General features: G+C 48.0%; 1 long non-coding RNA gene across 1 annotated transcript in view; it reads right to left on the minus strand.

The window, feature by feature from the left end:
- LOC110407749 overlaps window positions 1,121-19,133 on the minus strand; it is a 19,911-nt gene continuing 1,898 nt past the window's right edge. The window contains exon 2 of the long non-coding RNA XR_002444021.1: window positions 1,121-15,999. This is a non-coding gene — a long non-coding RNA (uncharacterized LOC110407749). The remainder of the gene's footprint in view (window positions 16,000-19,133) is intronic.

Genomic DNA, 19,133 nt, shown 5'->3' on the forward strand with positions numbered 1-19,133 from the left:
GGAGGGTAAGAGACTGCACAGACAATGTACAACTTGTTTTCCACGGCCACCCAGAGACTGCTGGAAATCAATTGTCTACCAGAGGCTGACCATTAAATAAAGTTAAGCCAAATTGCATCAGAAGCCCTGGGGATCCTTGAAAGCAAGTTTTCAGGAGTCACGTATAGATGTTGCCCGTCTTGATAGAGGTTTCACCCTTTAAATCCTTTTATGCTGAGACCTGGTTTGCTCAGGAATGGAATGACTCTGAATTATTTCCGGCTTTCACCAAAGCATTGACTCCAGTTTGAGAACTGCCCAAGTGCTCTGGGAGCCTGGCTCCTATTTCAGAGCGGATTAATGGACTCTTAAGAGTTTTACATGCTTTATTGGAAGCCGGCAGGATGCCCCTGGGTGGTTTTATAGGAGTTTCCCTTGGAGGCTCTATTGCAAGAATGAAGACAGGAATGATCTGGCATATGAAGAACTGTAAATGAAACAGGAATGTATTTTTCTTTTTGCTCCCTTCTAAATGCACTTTGGTAAACCAGTCAATGAAACTAAGAGAGGGTTAACTTGAGAAGAATAAAGGACTTCTGGGGTTTGAAAAGGAGAAAGCTGCTGTGCTATGACCAGCATTCACATGGAGGAGACCCCAGGTCCAACTGCCCTTAGGATGCTTCCTGCTCATGCAGTGTGTGACACCACTGCCACCCGGGACCTGAGCTAGAGCACATTAATGGACTATAACATGTGAGTTGTGACCGTGCTGAGAAGCTTTGGTTGCAGGACATCACCCCTTGGCATTGCACACACGGTCCGGTCCATACAGAATCATGGTCCTGATGGGTAAGACCTCACACAGTGGAGGGCCACACAGTCCATCATGCCATGATGAGTGCCACAAGCAGGCAGGAGAGCCACAGCTCCCAGCTGGTGCAGCCCAGCCCCAGGGCTCAGGTTCCAATGACCATAGGAAATGGGATGGAGACTGAGATGTTTTAGAAAAGCCTCACCCTTGACAAGCAAGTCGAAAGAGTAGATTGATTCTTTTCTCCATCAGATTGGACCATGCACTGAAAGTGCTCTTGTCCTATGACCTGGTGATTGAAGGGACAAAATCGTACAGTGCTGTCATGGGGAAGTTTGATAAATATTTTATTTGCTCATGAAATGTTGTTTATGAGAGACGCAGCTTTCTCTGGGGTACAAGAATAAGACAGATCTGTGGAAAATACTGTCACTGCTCTTTACGACCTAGTTGAACTGTGTGACTTCAGACAGGGGTTTCATGATGAAGTGATACAAGCTTATATCATCTATGGCACAAAAGATGACAGGGAATGCAGCTCAGGTCTCTTTTGATGCTTGAGGAAACAATTATGGCTCTGGCCAGGCTGGGAGCAGCCGGAGGCATCAGGCAGCCTTGAAAGGCCCTGCTAACCCCCCGCAGCACTCACCCTGCTCTTGCCCCATGTCTGATGTTAAAAACCCATCAGATGCCGTGCTGGGCCTGAGGTGCACCTCCCAAACCACTTGGAGGTGAGGCAGGGCCAGATGCAACTTGCCAGAAACCACTGCTCTGGATGAGCCTTGGTAACCATATGTGTCCTGATGAGAAAGTCCCAAGCAGAGCACCGTGGTGTCAGCGTATATCCATGAACAAGGAGGCATCGTAGTGCCTGGGAGCAGATGTTCTCCTAGTCCCCCAAATCCCCTGCTATTTGTGCCTGCCAGGGGCACCTGGTGATACTGGGAATATGGACTGGTGAGAACAATGCTACCAAAGTATGTGACAAGGCAGAACACCCATCCTTGCAGTGTAGTTTGTTGAAGACAAGTCCTTGGAAGTCCCTGAGAATAAGATATATATTTTTTTCTGTGATAATGTGCTTAAGTTAGATCCACCACAGAGGATATTAAATGACAGATTAGCTGAGCTTAATAGTGTGAATTATGAAAAGAACCTGCTCTGAGCAAAGCATAGGGTCACATTCGATGACTCACTAGGCTTTTTCTTGACTATTAGTTGAGCACTTCATGTCAAAAATGTGATCCACGTAACATTTCTGCAGTCTGATGGAGAACAACTTTAGCTCTCAGTGTCCATCAGCTACAGGAGGAAACAATTCCCTCAATGTCAGCAGAAAAAAACCCAGACATAGTCCCTGGGCAGTGGGGTGGGAGTTCCATGCTTCAACATAGTATAATACGGTGAGAACAAATTCCCATTTCACCTATTATCCTGGAAGAGAGCAAGTGCAGCATATGCCTTCTCTTACAACTTTCCAGCTTCTGTTGATCACTCACAGACACTTCCTGAGCTGGGGGCTATGCCTGTCTCATTTTCAGTGAATTATTTAATTCCTCCTTGAACCTATTTCTGCCTTTGAGCACCATCAAGGCTTCCGGCAAAAATTTGACATCTTAATTGTACACTCCTTGCAAAAATACTTCCTTAGAATTCTCTAAAATCTGCTCTTGATAGTTTCATTGGATACCTCCTAGGTCTGCTGCTGTGAAAAAGAGAGTGTATTCGTTCTCTGTTGACCTTCCCCATGTTGTTGAGGACATAATAAAATTCTGATTTGGTAAGAGTCTCCTACATCCCTTTCAACCACCTCTTTGCCAGATTGAAGGGTCCTACTGTGTTAGTCTATTTTTGTATAGAAGTTGTTCTCTGTCTTTGTTCAGCTTCACTTCCTTCCTCTCACCCTTTCTTGCTCTGCTATTTCCTTTCTAGGATGCTCTGAGCAGAAATGTATTCATCATGTAGGTGCACAATGATTCAGATAACAGCGAAGTTTCAATTTTGTCCTCTATTTCTTTCCCAGCAATCACTCACATTATATTTACCCATGGTTATGCTGAGCTTTGAGTTGATGTTTTCAAGGAACCATCCATATTACTTCCCATAACTCCTTCTTGAATGGTAATGACTAGTTGATAGTTTACCATTTTGTAGGGAGACTACGTGTTATTTTTTTCCATGTGCATTATTTTGCACTGTTTGGCACTGAAATTCAGCTGTTATTTTATTTCTCAGACACTGAGTTCTGTGAGATTTTTTTGTAACTGCTACAACCAGTTCTGGTTTTGATTATCCCAATTAATTTTGTATCGCTAATATATTTTATTGTGCTCACGCTCTCCCACTCCCCAGATCATTTATTAGTAAATGAGTAGATCTATCAGACAGGTCTCTCTGGGATTGCCATTGGATGCTTCTACCATTATGAAAACAGATTATTTATCTCTGTTTCTTGCCTTCTTTTCCCACCTCCCTCATAATGAAAAGCAATGCAAACAATTCACTTAACCTTTCTGCTATGACCCATCTTTCTCCTGAGCATACATGTTATGTGGTGATCGTCTATCAGCCACACCACCACTCTGGCAAACCTCCTTCCCCTAATGTTCCTGAAGAGGTTTTATTGTTACCTTTAAGTCTCAAGCTGCTGATCAAAACCCTTTCTGGCCTGCCATATCGTTCTTCTCCATGCAATTTGTCACGTTCAGGATTCTATTTCCTCTCTTGAACATGACTTGGGCTTTTAGAGTAATGCCTTTTAACAATTCTGCTCTGCTGTGTAGCTGCACAAACATTTTTCCTTTCAGCTCTCCTTTGCTTGGCAGTGTATGTTTATTCCAGGCTTGTAATAAGGAGTTCTGAAATGGTTCCCTTCCAACTGCTCCTTTTAATTTCTTCTCAAGCAGCTTCTTCATTTTTTATGTACTTCATCGTTTTTAAGGTCATCTTGAGGTAGACCTTGGTATATCAGAACCAAACTAAAAGCTGCTTTTCTGCTTCTCAGTGATTGTAGTCAGCTATTTGTGATGCTCAAATGTTGGGCCTCAACTGAGGTACACTAGAAGGAGCCTTCACAACACATCCTGGCTTTCCAGAGCCCCACCAGCCAGCTTCTTTCCAACAGAATCCGAGGGACCAAGTGGGTGTCCCCATTCTTTGAATTCTGACACTTGCAAAAATATCGAATGCAACAGCTCTACACTGTGCTCTACATTCCTGCCCACTGTGGATGTTACTGATCAATCAGCAATAAAAGGAATTGTTATTGTGCCTGTTATACTCCCAGAAGAAGGGGCCATGAGGTAGAACTGGAGCTCAGCCGCTTGCACACATTGCGTGTAACGCTTTGATCCAAGGCAACCCCTACTATTTTCCTTTGTTTCTATGCCACACCTCTACCACTAAATAATTTGAACCTCCCATATTGAATGAAGTCATATCAACATCTCTACAGACAATTAAAAAAAACCTTTCATTTTGAAAACACTGTTACACTGCTGTGGCAATGGTCACATTAGAGGTGGCAGAACTATTTGAGTGTGCCTAAATTAAGGTGTAACTGAAATGTTTGAAGGAAAATGAATATGGCTGTCAGGGTCAGACATAAATATGTTTTGTTAACGACTTGCAGGAAACAAAAAAAAGGTAAAAATTACAGTGAAATGTGAGAGATGACTGGTTTCTATTTCAAAGTAAATAAGTAGAACAGGGAATAGGGAGGGAGAACATATAAGTGCTGTTAATAATACGTATAATCAAATGAAAAAAATTTTCACAGTGATACAGAATGACATATAACTTCAGAATATGGAAAAACAGAACACGTTTAGCTTACTAAGAAGCTAGAATGCTTACGAGAACATTTGACTACAAGGTATCCCATGCTTTTTGGAGAATGTACTAACAAACAAGTTGGGGAAATTAAGCACATTTTAATAAGTAAAATCTTAAAGTACTGTTGCAAAACAGCATAAACATTGAAAAACTTGTTTTGCAGAACTTAGCTAGAGTTGCTATTAAAGTCCTGATTCAGAAAAACCTACGACCTCAAATAAAGTAGCTTAAATCAATGGCACATGAACACGTGTTGAGATTAATCAAACATATTGATGTTTCTATAAATCCTTATGTTCACTTTCCTGAGCCAGGATAAAGTTTTGTGTACGGCTCTGGAAGAACAGAGCCATCCTCTCTGCTTTACAGCTGATGTCCACAGGAACGCCAGTGGTGCTGTACTGTAGCATTCACCAGTTTACTCTTCATTATGGCACAGAACAACCTCCAGAGGAGCATTAGTCAAGATAGCAGAAAAAGATTTTTCATATTCAACATGCAAACCACAGTTCCACTGTGCTTTGGAATGTGGGGCTGAAGCTTTATCATTACCAGAGCCCAGAGGACAGCTCACCTGGATCCCACCCATAGCAAGGCCCTGCAGCCCATTTAAGCTCAGTGCCATGTCTTTGGGCCCTGGGTGAGGTGTGCTGCAGGTCTGCCTCTATCCAGCTGGTTTCTGCCTACTGGAAGACTCTTAGACCTGTGTTACAGGCAGTTTTCTTCTCTAGACCCATGCTGCAGCTGTTTCCAGGCCTATCTGTTCCTGATGAAGCTCCTTGGGTGGACCTTGGACCTAATTTCTCTTGTTTTCTACTTCTGTTCCTTGATCCTGTCATTATCACTCAACACTGCTCATCACATTCACTAGCTGATGAGGGCACTGCTGGTGTTAAGGTCACCCTTAGCTTCTGGTTCTTCTGCTTATCAACACTTATATATGTCTAAGGAGTGGATGTCAAGAGGATGGGGCCAGCCCCTCTTCAGTAGCACCCAGCAAACAGAAGAAGGGGCAACGGGCACAAATTGGAACACAGGAAGTTCCGTATGAACATGAGGAAGAGCTTCTTTGCTGTGACGCTGCCATTGCCCTGGAACAGGCTGCCCAGAGAGGTGTGGGGTTCTCCTTCTCTGGAGGTATTTAAGATTCTCCTGGATGCTTTCCTGTGCCACCTGCTGCAGGGAGCTGCTGTGGGGGGCTTGGACGGGGGATCTCCAGAGGTCCCTTCCAGTCCCTACAGTTCTGAGATTCTTTTTTTCCTCATCACGGAGCAGACCCATCTCTACCACTCCACGACAGACCCATTCTTGACCAGACATTTCATCACCAAGCATCTCCTGCTAAGCTGATTCCTATATAAATAGTAGTGGTGTGGCTTAGGGTTGAGTGTGGTTTTGTGGCCATAGCTGGAAGTTATGGATATCAGGAGTAATATATGAAAACGTGGTTGGAGCAGCATCATTACCTAGATTGATGAGTGTATTTGTGTGCTAGAATAACTACTGAGTGCTATCCAATTAAGCCTGAACATCTCCTATATGCCAAGGTCTTGATTTGTGCAATTGGTTGATAGTGACCGAAGCTCTGAGTTCAGAATAACTATTTGCTGTTCTATATTTATATCTCTGGCCTTCCAGCCTAGCCATCCCAATAAATATCTAATGAAGCTCTGCTTAGATCTAGCCCTGCCATATCTTGACCTAAACCCTGTTTCTTTTTGGCTCCCATGCTGCTGCCTGCAGTCCTGGCTGGATCGCCGAGGAGCCACCTGCTCTGTGCAGAGCGATGAGCTGCTGCTTCCATCTTCACAGCAGAAGCATCTCTGGTGAATTAGTCTTAGCACACAGCAATTACATTACAGAAGTCGGGAGAAAGGGAGCAGCAATAATTTGTAAGTCTTAATTCTGCCAACAAAATCCTTTTCATTTTTGTTGGTTTTTTTTTCCTTCCCTTTTTTGCTCCCCACACCTTGGCAAGGCTCTTTCCTGTTTTTCTTTCAGTACATGGCAAATGCACAATAAGAACAGGAGGTCATTTACTCCAAATCCTCGACTTACAATTTTTCTGACATCGCCAGTTGCTTTTTCTAAAGGCTGTGAATATTTCACAAATTCATTGTTGGCTAACAGTTATAATTAGATGTTTCCTAAATTTTCAAGAGCTTTGAAGTTTTCATTATATCCTTCCCTACTACCCTGCAGCTCCATATTTACACTCATAAGCTGAGATGCATCCAACTGACTCTACAACTGCTGCCCTGCAGCTCAGCGTACAAAGGCAGTGTATGGGAGCTGCTGAGTCATGGCCTGAACCACTGATGGAGCACCTGGTGGAAAGACCCAGCCAGCCCTGGGAGCACAGGTGAAGGCAATTCACTGTGTGACCAGAAGGGCTGGAGCCTGGCTCCTCTTGGGCCTCATTGAAGGGCTGACTGCCACTGAGGAAGGATCTCTTTCTGGAGATCCCTCCTTGGTGGAAGCTTTTCCCTGTGAACCCAGAGTCTTCTGATGCAGGTGGGTGATCTACTTCCCTTCCTTTATAGCACCTTGCCATCATGCTGGTCCTTCCACCTCTTTGTAACACCTTTTTCATTGTGTTGATCTTTCCAATCACTACAGGCAGAAAGGAACGGTTGGGATGGAAGGTCCTATGTGAGAAAACCCACCATCTCTGGATTGTAGAGAATATTTTTGAAAAGCTTTGCTAGGCTGATTTCCCTGGGCAACATTTTGCACCCAGTGTATTTCAAGATGCATTGCTCTGGAAACTACTGCCAGATGGTGATGTCAGGCTGATGTCAGGCAGACCATAGCAAGAGCAGCCTCTCCCCTCCCTGCAGACTTCTGCTGCAGTGTAATTGTCCTGTGGCTGTTGCTCTTCCCATGCAGACAGTGATTTCTTCCAGCCCTGAAACTCCACAGGGAGTTTCCCTTGTGCAGTGTTCTCCCAGGAAAGCATTCAGGACCAGCCCAGGTGCAGAGAAAGGAAAAAGGAGGGTCTGTTTTAGATCCATGTGTTGAGATCAACATGGCCTGGTGGAAGGGGAGAAATACAACGTGCTGCCCATGAAAGTAAGAGTGAGTGAGCTTCCAGCTGGCTGGAGAGGGAAGAGTTACAGGTTAAGATAAAGCTGGTAGCTCTTTACCAAAATGGTACCTTTTGTTTTGGTCTGAAAATGTAGTTTTGGATCCTCTGATGCTGTTCTTGAATTCAGCGAATTCAGACTAGGAGAAATGGTTCACTTGAATTATTATTATTATTATTTTTGCACTAGGTCATTAAAGTCTGCATGGGAATTTCTCTAGGGTGTGAACTGAGGAGCTCAGTAATGCACAGCTCTGGGATGGGCATGAAGAAGCCAGCAAGTTCTGCTGGAGATGGCTGAATCAGCTGCAAACCCAGCTGCAGGCTGCAGAATGAGCCTAGTCTGTGACCCCACATCTCCCAGGGGATGTTAGATGCCTTGTGGCTCCCGACCGCATAAAGGCTGTGACATGCATTCCCTAGGGTGAGGGATACATGCCAGTTCTGCTGATCCAGTGGTGAGTCAGAAGGTGGGCAGTGCTGCCTGGAGGCATCTCTACACCATCTGAAAGAAGCTCTTGCGCCGAGGATTTCTGCTTCCTAGTGGAGTTGCCTCCAATCTTGTGTCATGTCTTTGGGTGGGTTTCCCTTCAGTTCTGCTGCTGCTTTGCACGGTATAAACATCTGAATATTAATTAGACATGAAGAAATAGCCATCTCTTGTGTGTTTTGTTTATTTTTCTTCTGGTGGGACGAGATCTGTGAGCTTTACTCCCTGTCCTACTGAGTATTTAAGCACTTCTTATCATTTGAGCTAGGAAAAGATGAGCCCCTGCTTTCTGATGGCCTGATGTTAGGCCATGAACTTTGTTGCTCTGAACCAAGCCAGTGGAGCTCTTAGGTATGGGTCACCTTCTCTCAAGGGAATATCTGAAATTGCAGGGCTTGGAGCTGAACAGCACAGCCACCTCATAGGAACAAAGAATCATAGAATGGTTTGGGTTGGAAGGGACCTTTAAGATCATCTAGTTCTGACTCCATTGCTGTAGGCAGGGACACCTCCCACCAGACCAGGTTGCTCACAGCCCCGTCCAGCCTGGCCTTGAGTGCTTCCAGGGTGGGGGCATCCACAGCCTCAACCTCCTCCCATGGCAAGCGTTGGTGTCTGCTGGACTTGGCTGTTCTCGTCAAATGTTCTTGGCCTCTACCAAGTGCCAGAAAATGAAGTGGCTTTTCATTAGTCACGATCTTTCATCAGGTTTGCTTTTTCTTTGTTGGCTTGAAGTCCCACGAATTTGGGACTGTGGCGAGCTGGACTTTAGGTTCTGCCACTTAACGAGAAGGTCATTTGCATCACCCTGAGCTGTCATTGACACTTTAATGGGCTGGAGATGTCAAGGTCTGGGGGTGCTTTTTCTCACTGTGTGATGAGGCATGTGAGCTGCAGGTTGTGCATTTCAACAACAGACGCATACGTTTGTTACAGCCACGGCCTTGCCTTTGCCAAGGATATTGCTCTGCCTGAATCCTGCCTGGAAATAGCACTAGGGAGCATTTAAACCATTTTATTTTTCTGAGCAGAGAGAGATACACATGCTAGCATACCTTCAACTTCACCAGAAACAGAGAACTCAAGCTACGACCGACCTTCTAATTGCTCCCAGTGTCAAGTGCATTTCTTCAACCTGCTTTCCAAGTTAAAAGGCAACATAATGCATTAAGAAAAAAGTCCTTACATCCAAGTCTTTGTAAACCCTGGTGGTCTTCTTGAACGCTACTGAACTCCTGATGAATAAACATGCTTTATGTATGTGAGGGACAGTGAAACAGCATCTTCCTTCCCTATTCACTCTTACAGTCCGTTCTCATACCTGTGAACTTCTTCTCTGCCTTCTCTCATGGAATGTGCCTTTAGTGGAGAGAAAAATGAGATGTGAAGAAAAAGTAGCGAGGAAAGTCTGGAGATCCAGATGTCTCAGCAGCAGAGCTGCCATCCAAACTCTGTCCTTCATGGCTTGTAATGAGGAGCCTCAGAGTGAAGGAAAGCCCTGACCCACAGCCAGCCCTTGTACCTGCTCTCACCTCCTTTGCCAAGAGGTGAAGTCTGGAGCAGCTGCTGATTCTCATTTTCAGTCTTGGGATCTGAGCTATTAATAAGCCTGGAAAATAACCACATGTTCTCTGAATTATGTAACAGATGTTAAATTTCCCAAGATGAAGAGGTGTCAGCCTGATGGAAGGAGTGATATGAGGACCTTTCTTTTTCCTTTGAGCTGGGCTTCCTTTCTTATTTCTGAATTTGGATATCTACCAATGGAGGTGGGGGAAAAAAAAAAATTGAAGCGAGGATCACCCCACAGTTGTGACCCAACCCTGCTGTCCCTCTGTCTCTTCACCATGCATACGTATTAATGCCTTCCTTGCCTTTCTCCGCCATCAGATTTTGAAGATGGTGCCATCCAAAATGAAGTCCCATTGAAAGACTGTGCTGTGATGAAGAGCTGTTGAGTGAGTCACCACAATCATGTTGGCAAGGTGGGCTGCGGAGCAGGCCAGATCCTTACGCTTGGCACGAGAGAGTGAAAAGCAAAAGAGGAGAGTGAAGTTGGAGCCAGGAGCACCGCAGTGCTTGGCCAGCCAGCAGGGCTGGGCTGCAGGCGCTTTCCTGCTTAACCACTTCAGTGATGTGACTTCAACAAAGTGGAGACATTTCCATGCTGTGCCCTCTCCTGGGCACTGGGAGATGAGCTTAAGGCAAAGAAAGAGGATGTGTTCTATGCAAGGGATTAAAAAGGTTTTTGTCTCTTCTATTTTTCTTTCTTTTGCCCCTCTTTGTGATGGTTAAAAAGTCGTAAAATTTTATGAAAGCTTTCCCCTAGGAGGGGCCCTTAGCATCTCTAGTCCAGCACCTGCCCAAAGTTGCAGAGGACTTTATCCTGAAGGATGGAGATTCCATTGCCTGTCCAACTCCCATCCCAAGGCTGCACCACGTGCTGAGCAAACTATTTTCCTATGTCCTTTTGGTTGGAAATTTCATGTTGCCGTTTGTTCCTGTTGCTCCTAGTTATTTACACTGACCCTTGACATGCTCCAGTTCCATCCTACTGATTTACCAGGGGGCTTGCTCTAGTGAAATGGCATTTCCTTAATTCTGGAGGACCCAATGTGGCACTGGTGTTCCAGCCTCACCGTTGGCCCTTGCTGATGCAGCCCAGCTTTACTGGAAATGGCTGTGAAATGCTCAGGAAAACTTCCACATCCTGGAGGGTTGTGCCCACCTCTGTGTTTGTACACATGATCCACCTCATCAGTACAGTTTCCTTTTATTTTTCCTGTGGATTTTTCAGTATTTGATTAATGTTGAGAATCACCATCAGTTTTAAAAGTTAAAGCAGCTTAAAACAGTTTCCTTTTTTTGGATAACATTTTTCTGTTCCTTGCCGCATTTTATGACTGGCATTATTTACTCATTTCTAACTGAAAATGAGCAAGAAAGGGTGAAATCACTGTTTCCTTTTTTCTGTTTTTGTGTGTGTGTGATATCCTTTATGCATGCACGAGCAGGGGGCTGGTGGCTCCTTCCCTAGGATCCCTGCTTTGTGCCTCCTGGTGCCTTCCATTAGGACAGAGTGAAGCTGTCACCAGCTCTGTGTAACAGCGCTGAGCGGTCCCTTGGGAGGGAAATTTATAAATGTGGATTGAAGACATTGGCCCCAAGGGGACCACATTTATGTAGGTGTAGATACACAGCGAGGCCACTAAATCAGCCAGAGCGGTGGCTGCGCTCCTGCCTACAACCCAAGGGCTGCTCTCTGTGAGAGGTGACGCTGCTCAGACATTTATTTCTGAGATCCACCGTAGCGTTCCCTGTCATCCACCCACTGTCATGACAACTGCAAGTGCGCTTTAAGGAAGGAAGAAGGAAGATGCAGAGAGCAGGAGACCTAGTTCTGAATGGTTTCACTATTTCCCCAGCGATCCCTGTAGCTTGTCCTTCGGAGCACTTGATAGCTTTGCACTCTGTTATTCACTGCTCGTTACTGATAATGGCCTTTAGTGTGTTCCTTATTTCGTTATCCGACCAATCTGCAAGATCAGCCATTATCTAGGACAAAAACTTTCTTTCTGGTCTTAAGTGGTCAGCCAATGGGGCAAGGTTTGTGTTTAAGAATCACAGCAAGATGCGTTGAAAACTAACTGTAAGCCTGCACAGAGAAGAGCCCAGCTATCACAGGGGTGTTGCAAAGTATAGAGATACATGAGGTAGTCCAAAAAATGTAAGGACTGAAACCAGAGCCCAAGCAAACATCCGAGTTGGTAATAACAGTGCTGTAGTGGTACAGTAATAACACACAGTTGAGGTCTGATCTCAGGTCATGCCTCGAGTGTGCGAGACGAAATGGCAAGTCAGTTCTTGCTTCAAAGCACTTAAAAGCTGTGTGATGAGGCAAGTGGGGCCGGTGGCAGGGGCTGGCATAGAGAGGGGATGCTCAGTGCAGTGGTGGGCGCGGGGCTGTCAGGGATGTGATCTGGGGAAGGATGACGAGGGGCACGTGGAGCAGTTTGGGGCACCCCCCAGAGCAATAGGGCCAACACAGCAGAAGGAATAAAGCACTTTGTTCAGAGGTGTCCCTAGCCTCGTGCAGGGTTGTTGAAGGTGTGGGGTGATGTCCAATGGGGAGCTGGTGCCCAGCCAAGCTGCGGGTTTGGGGGGTTCTGGTGGTGCACCCCCGGGTGCAGAAGGGAGGGAGCCAAGTTATGGCCACAGCGGTAGGGAGCATACTTTGCAGAAGCCTTTCACATGGCCGTGCTGCAGATCACAGTGCGTGCAACGGGCAGGAGAAGCTGAGCGGCACGGTGCAGGTTTTGGTGCAGCTAGAACCAGCCCTGGGTTTTGCATCTGCTCCATTCTCACTGCACGTTGCAAGACATCTGAGAAAATCGCTGCTGCCCCCTGGAAGGAGCAGGGCTGTGTCCCAGAGCCTGCTATTCCCATGGCATTGAACATTCTCTGCAAAACCAGCTTTTATTTAGAACTGAACATCTGTTCCAGATGTGGTTATTCCCTGCCTGCATCGCTGCGCTCCTGCCATTGTTGTCCCACTCCACAGCGAAAGGCTGGCATGAATTATTGAAAGATCCAGCTTAAATAAATGATAAACTGGTACAGTGCGTGCAGTAAGTTTCTGTCAACTCCTTACAGAGTCGCGCTGCCGGCTGCGCTGCGCCCATGATGAGCTCGTGCGCTCCGCAGGACCTGCGGCCACGTCTGCCTGATGGGGCTGATCGAAGAGCGCGGAGAGGGGCAGCCCCAGCATGACAGCGACCAGGGGGACGAGGAGGAGCCGCAGCAGAGGAGCCGGCAACCGGAGCTTCCCTCCTGGCAAGTGGCTTTCTTGTCTCGGATCCTTGAGATGGTGGCTGGGAGGATGGGGCGGGAGGGATGCAGCTCCCGGGGTTGAGCGCTGGGTGCGTGTGATCTGACAGCGTAAAGGGTCCTGAGCTGAAATCTTGGAGTAAAATCTCATCCTGCATCTTGTGGCGGAAGCAACCGTGTCCAAACCCTCGGTGTGCACTTGACTCTGGGTTGAGCCCATGGAAGGTCCGATCCGGCCAAACCTCTGCATTGGCCGCCTCTCGGCTGGGAAGACCAGTGGGTTTTTGGAAGCGTGGTCATCTTGGAAATTGGATTTTTCTGTATTATTGTTATTTCCTTCTTCACCACGTTGAAAAATGGCTTGACTCACGGCTGCGGGAGGCTGTGGGGATTCGCAGCAGACCATCTGTTTCGGCTGTTAGCAGTCATTAATTTTTTTTCTTATTTTTGCTGCTTTTGAGATACTTTGGGAAAAAATGTTCTTGATGGCATTGGAGGACTTCAAAGTCACTTATAATTTTTTTTTTTCTCAGAGAAACAATACGCAGTAGACGCAGTTGTTAGGAAAGAATTACATTTTGTATTGGGTTTCTAGATGGAAATTCTGTCTCCAGTGGACAAGCAGGAGGACTCGGTGTCCTGTTATCTACTTTCCCCCATCTGTTCACCTATACCTGCCTTCCTCCTGTACCGCAGTACAGCCACTAAGGAGGGCTGGTTTCGGGGGGTGGTTTGTATTTCTTCTTTTTTTGTTCTGATTCAATGCTGAAAGCTTTTAATTGACAAAATCAGAATTTTTTTTCAAGCCATTGCGCTTCCAGTGTTGAGTACTTGCTGATTCAATCAGCCTTATCATCTCCAGTTATTCTACCCAGAAACTGGAAGATGACTTAACTCCCTGACAGGTGTTCACAGCTGATGGCTCAGATCTGTGGATGGAGAGCTGGGGCATATGGCATGATAAATAATAGAACAAATAAATCCTATTGACACTGTCCACTCTGCAGCTTGCATGCATTTATCCTTGTGCCCTGCTCCTGCTGTGAGTGAGCACAGTCCATGAGACGGCTCCTCTTGGAGATGCTCTTCCCAACCAAGGGACTTTGGGTCGTTGGAGTTGGAGCAAAGCGACATTGTTCTGTTTTGCAAGGCTTCATGACGTGGTGAAGGCTGATCTTGCATGCACGGTGTGTCGTATGGAAATGTGCAATGGGGAGGTGGTGGCAGCTCCTCCAGAGGATGCTGAGCCCTGACATGAAGCTGGAGCTGGAGGTGGGCAGAGCAGAGAGCTCAGCATGGGTACTTGGCTGTGCCGGTTTGGGTTTTGTGTCCCCAAATTGATAAGCTGGGCGGTGACATAGGTCTGTAGCCGGGACATAGACCTGCTGTGCTGCCTTATGCTGCTTAGAGACTGTGGAACAGAACCTGGGTGTGACATGGGGCGAGGTGACAGCCGGAGTGGCTGGAACGCTTCCAGCCATCCATTAGGGCTGCGGCTTTCAGCGATATTACCAATGTGCCCTGGAAAATGCTCCAAAGAGCCGCTGCGGTTCCTGGGTGGGGAGGTGACACCTGTGGGCACCGCAGGGATGGGGGCTCATCCACCCCACTGCCTGCTCCAGGGTGGTGAGACCCAAATATCTCCATAGCGCAAAGCAAAGAGTCCATGGGTTGTGTTCCCAGTGCTGAGCAATGCGGGGTAGTGCTGGGCTGTGGGATGTTCTCCCCTTCAGTTTACAGAGGGCATGGCAGGAGATGTTTGGGTTTGATGAAGAGGGAGGGGGAGGATGAGAGTTCCCAGAGCCCACATTAACTGTTTGAGCCCCACACATCTGCTTTCACTCGTGACCTCTTCCTCCTCCCTGAACCAGCTCAGACCTCAGTGTGCCCCGAAATCACTGCCCATTCCCGAGTGTGAAATAAAGGAAAGAAGAGGAAAGAAAAAAAAATAAAAAACTATCTTCCCATCAGGAAATTTGCCTGTTAGCACCCCAGATACAAAAATCTCAATGGAGCTTTTCCCCCCCAAACCATCCCTCGCTGATGGGAAGTCTAAAAATAAGCTCCTTCTCCGCAAACAGCTTAAAGATGTTGAAAACGAAAAGCAACAAAAGATGTAGAACGCATGAGTCACTAAATTACAGGGCTATCTTTCGAAGAGCAAAACAAAACACAAAGCCCTCCCCACCGAAATTCATCGGGGCTGAGGCTGTGTGCTCGCAGTGCTGGCGCAGCCATCCCATTGTTGTGGGATGGCAAAGGGCTCCAAGCCCTCATTGCACATTTCCTTCATGCGGTGTGCCAGAGAGCTCTCCGTGTAAATAAGCAATGTGTGACCGGGCAGCTCTATGGCACGGATGGGAGGTGCTTTTCTCCCACCCGTGGGCATGGCTGCAGGTTTGGGATCCGGAGCGCCTTGCCTTGCTCAGCCGCCTGTGTTTGGATGCCTGAGCAGATTTTGGTGGGTGTCGTCGTATTTGTCTATAGCTTTAGTTTGTTGAGATAATGTAATGAAAAGGAGTTCTTGGCTTGTTGGTTTTTCGGTATTTTGTCTTTTTCTCCCCGAAGGTCTCTTTTTGCAATGAGCTCCGCCAGGGTTGGTGTTGCAAAACTGTCGCTTTCTTAGTGTTTGCAGATGAGCTTGAATCAAAATCTTGGCGTTTTGAGACAGCAGGAGAGGGATGGACGCGTGCCAAACCTATGCCTACATCTGATGTTTGCAGCCAGCCCCAATCTCCCTAATAGGCTGAAATGGAGCCTTGGATGCAAGCAGATGGCGGAGCTGGAGATGTGGCTCTGCCAGAGTCCGGAGCTGCTGTCAGTTGTGCAATGCCTTCACTCGTGCTCGAGGCGGCTCCGGGCTGCCCTTCCCACCGTCAGCACCTGTGCTTGTAGCCATCCTCCTCCTCTGCAACAGGAGGGGTGAACTTCACATGGTCTGATAGTGATAGGGCGAGGGAGGATGGCTTTAAACTAAAAGAGAAGAGATTTAGGTCAGATATGAGGGGAAAATTCTTCACCCAGAGGGTGGTGAGGCGCTGGCACTGGTGCCCAGAGCTGTGGGTGCCCCATCCCTGGAGCTGCTCCAGGGCATGGATGGGCCCTGAGCAGCCTGAGCTGGTTGGCACCCAGCCCATGCAGGAGTTGGAACTGGATGGGCACTGAGCTTCCTTCCAACCCATTCTACGGTTCTGTGAGCCCATCACAAAGGGGCTTCACGATGCTCCTTCTCCGAGCACTGGCAGGGTTTGGTTGGCATGTCCCCACCCTAAATGTCCCATTGCTCAGTGCATGAGAACCCAAACTGATCAATGCACCCGCTGTGTGTTTTAGCAGGTGCACCAAGGCTGCACGCAGCGGTCGTAAATCCTCGCCTGGCAATGACTTAATCGAGATGCCTAGTTCTGAAATGCACTAATTAAACTTCAGAATAAACCACCCTGGGCACAAGCGCCACGAATAAAAAGTAAAAATACAAGTTTCTCCTGGGATAATTAACCATCATTAAAACATGAAAATCCAGGCTAGGGAGCAATTGTGCGCCCTCCACGAAGCATTTAATCAGAAATAATGGGCTGAAATTAAGCAATACAAAAAATTAGGCTGAAGGGTGAGAAATGGATCCCACTTGTGAGAGCCGACAGACTGCGCCGTGCTCTCGAACCCTCTTCAGGGAGCGGCCAAATGTGAATTTCTGGGGACACGTACAATGAGTGGACCAAACTCCCCCCCCAGTGCTGCTGGAAATAATTGCAGCCCTTCTCACTTCAAAGGCCATCACAGATCTTCTGTAATTTTAATTTTGGTGGATCACCCCTAGCTGAGCATTGCTGTATCGTTTCAACAGAGGATTTTCTTATCTCTGGGTCCTCTAAGTTTGACCCTACAGCCTCACCTCTAGATGTTATACGGGCTATTTTCAGATGCCAGCTTCCTTGGGAATCATTTGCTGACTTGCCCTGCCTCCCCTTGGCACTGCACTCACGGCTGCCATGCTCACTGCATGCTCTGTGCTCACCCACTGCTTCCCTTGGTGTCAGATAAGGAACACAACTGAAAGCAAAGCCCTACAGCGGCCATGGCTTTGTTGAGCATCTCCCTGTGAGCTGGGAGGTCCTTACCTACAGTCAGCCTGGGGGCACGACAGCTTGGAAGCAAATTGCACCCAACCACACCCACTTGTCTTTAGGGCGATGGCTCAGCGCTAGCGGTGACGTTAAGGACCAGTCCCCATGCCGGTGCCTGGCACCCACCTGCCCTCCCCATCTGTTTCTTCAGCACATTGCTTTGTTTTAGTATATTACATAATGTCTACGCAGTACTATATTATATGTAGCATTTCCAAGAGTGCAGCCCAGCCGTCCCCTTCCAGATAGAGCACCATCCCATGGGTCCCAAGGAAATGATCCTACAACGGGGACTGGCATGATCTGCTCTGCACTTTCACAAAGAAAAAGAGATCAGGGCCGGTGGCTGGTCCTATTTGCACAGAGCCACATTTGGAGATATTCTGGGTAAGTTTAGAGTTTAATGAGAGCATGGTCCTTTAACAATTTTTAATAATAAATACAGAGCCCTGATGGATTTTCCAGCTACTGTACTCAGCTGTGAAGTTTGGAACCTTTTTGGCTAATGTCTTCCAGAGCTGCAGGGAAGGAAACTAGCTGAAGGCAGGGAATAACGAGGGGCTTTGCCTCCGCTTCACACACGTAAGCATCTTGTCTGGAGCTCAGCACATCGCTCGTGAAGTGCATTTGTGGATCAGGAGAAAATGAGAAAGGAGAAGGGTGCAAAGAGGGTGACCCAGGTCTCGCCCTGACGAAACATTCTGTGCGTGGGGAGTGGGATGCTGAGTCCTGTGCTGGTGCACGGCAGCTGCCGGAGCACGAGGGGTTGAGCACCGATGGAGGCGGGGTATCTTGTTGGCACAGAGAGCACCCACAGCAACAAACGCTCTGCCCCCGCTTCCTGGGCTGGTGGTCACGTTCCTTCCAATGGTAACATCCCGAGTGGGAAACGTCATGGCTGAAAGGAAGGAGGTGGGGATGCGAGTGTGATGCCTTCAAGCCATAGAGCTGGTGCTCGTCCTGCTGGCCCTCAGGTTTGGTGGCTGTGGGAGTGGGCTGCTTCCTTCTCCCAGCAAAGGCAGTTCTGAGTGTTTGGTTTCCAGCACAGACCCTTCTGAGGGCAGCTAATCCCCCTATCCCCAGGTATTTGGCTCAAGCTGTCTCAAGCTGAATTCTTCCCCACCAGTGTCTGCCTTTCTCTGGCATTGCTCTCCAGCGGACTTGTTGATATCAGGCAGAGATCCAAAGGGTGCATGCGTGGGTTTCTGGTGCATCCAGAGATGGAAGCAGAGAGCCAGGTGAGCATCTGCAGGTGAGGGCAGGATGGGAAGGCTTTCTGGCTGCTCTGCATGGCTCCTGGAGCTCAGCTAAGTCAAAGGCGATGCTCAGCAGCCAGGAGAGGGGCAGCCCATCGAGGTGTGTTCGCTGTGCCATTGCAGAGGAGTCAGGAGCTGGGGCTGCCCTGGTTGGTGTGCAGCTCTGCTCCTCAGCATTAAGCTGGGGGTCAGGTGGATGCATGGGCTGGGACGCAGCGCAGGGTGGCACACAGCATCACTGGAGGCACACGTGGATGTGGCTCCGTCGCTGTTTCATAGAATGGTTGGGCTGGAAGGAACCTTAAAGCTCATCCATTTCCAACCACTGCTATGGGCACGGACACCTCCCATCAGGTCAGCGTACCCGGAGCCCACCCAGCCCAGCCTTGAGCACCTCCAAGGGCGGGACACCCACGATACCGCGGGGCAAGAGCCTCACCACCTCACCTCATTTTTACAAAAAGACCAGGCAGCAGCATACCCCTCTCCCCGCAAACACCACAATAAAAAAAAAAAAAAACAGAGACCCGCAGAGCTCAGGGAGGGGAGCCAACTTTCCGAGGCGACCACCACCGACCCCTCCGATGGGCCAACACCCGCGGAAGGAGGAGGCCGAGCCGGGGGCCGGAGCGAGCGGAGCCCGGCCCCTCTCTTCCCCCGGGGGTGGGCGGCTGGGCTGCGCGGCGGCGGAGGCGGCGGCGGCGGCGGCGAGGAAGGGGTTAGC

The sequence above is a fragment of the Numida meleagris genome, chromosome 18 (assembly GCF_002078875.1).
Source record: "Numida meleagris isolate 19003 breed g44 Domestic line chromosome 18, NumMel1.0, whole genome shotgun sequence".
Taxonomy (NCBI): Eukaryota; Metazoa; Chordata; class Aves; order Galliformes; family Numididae; genus Numida; species Numida meleagris.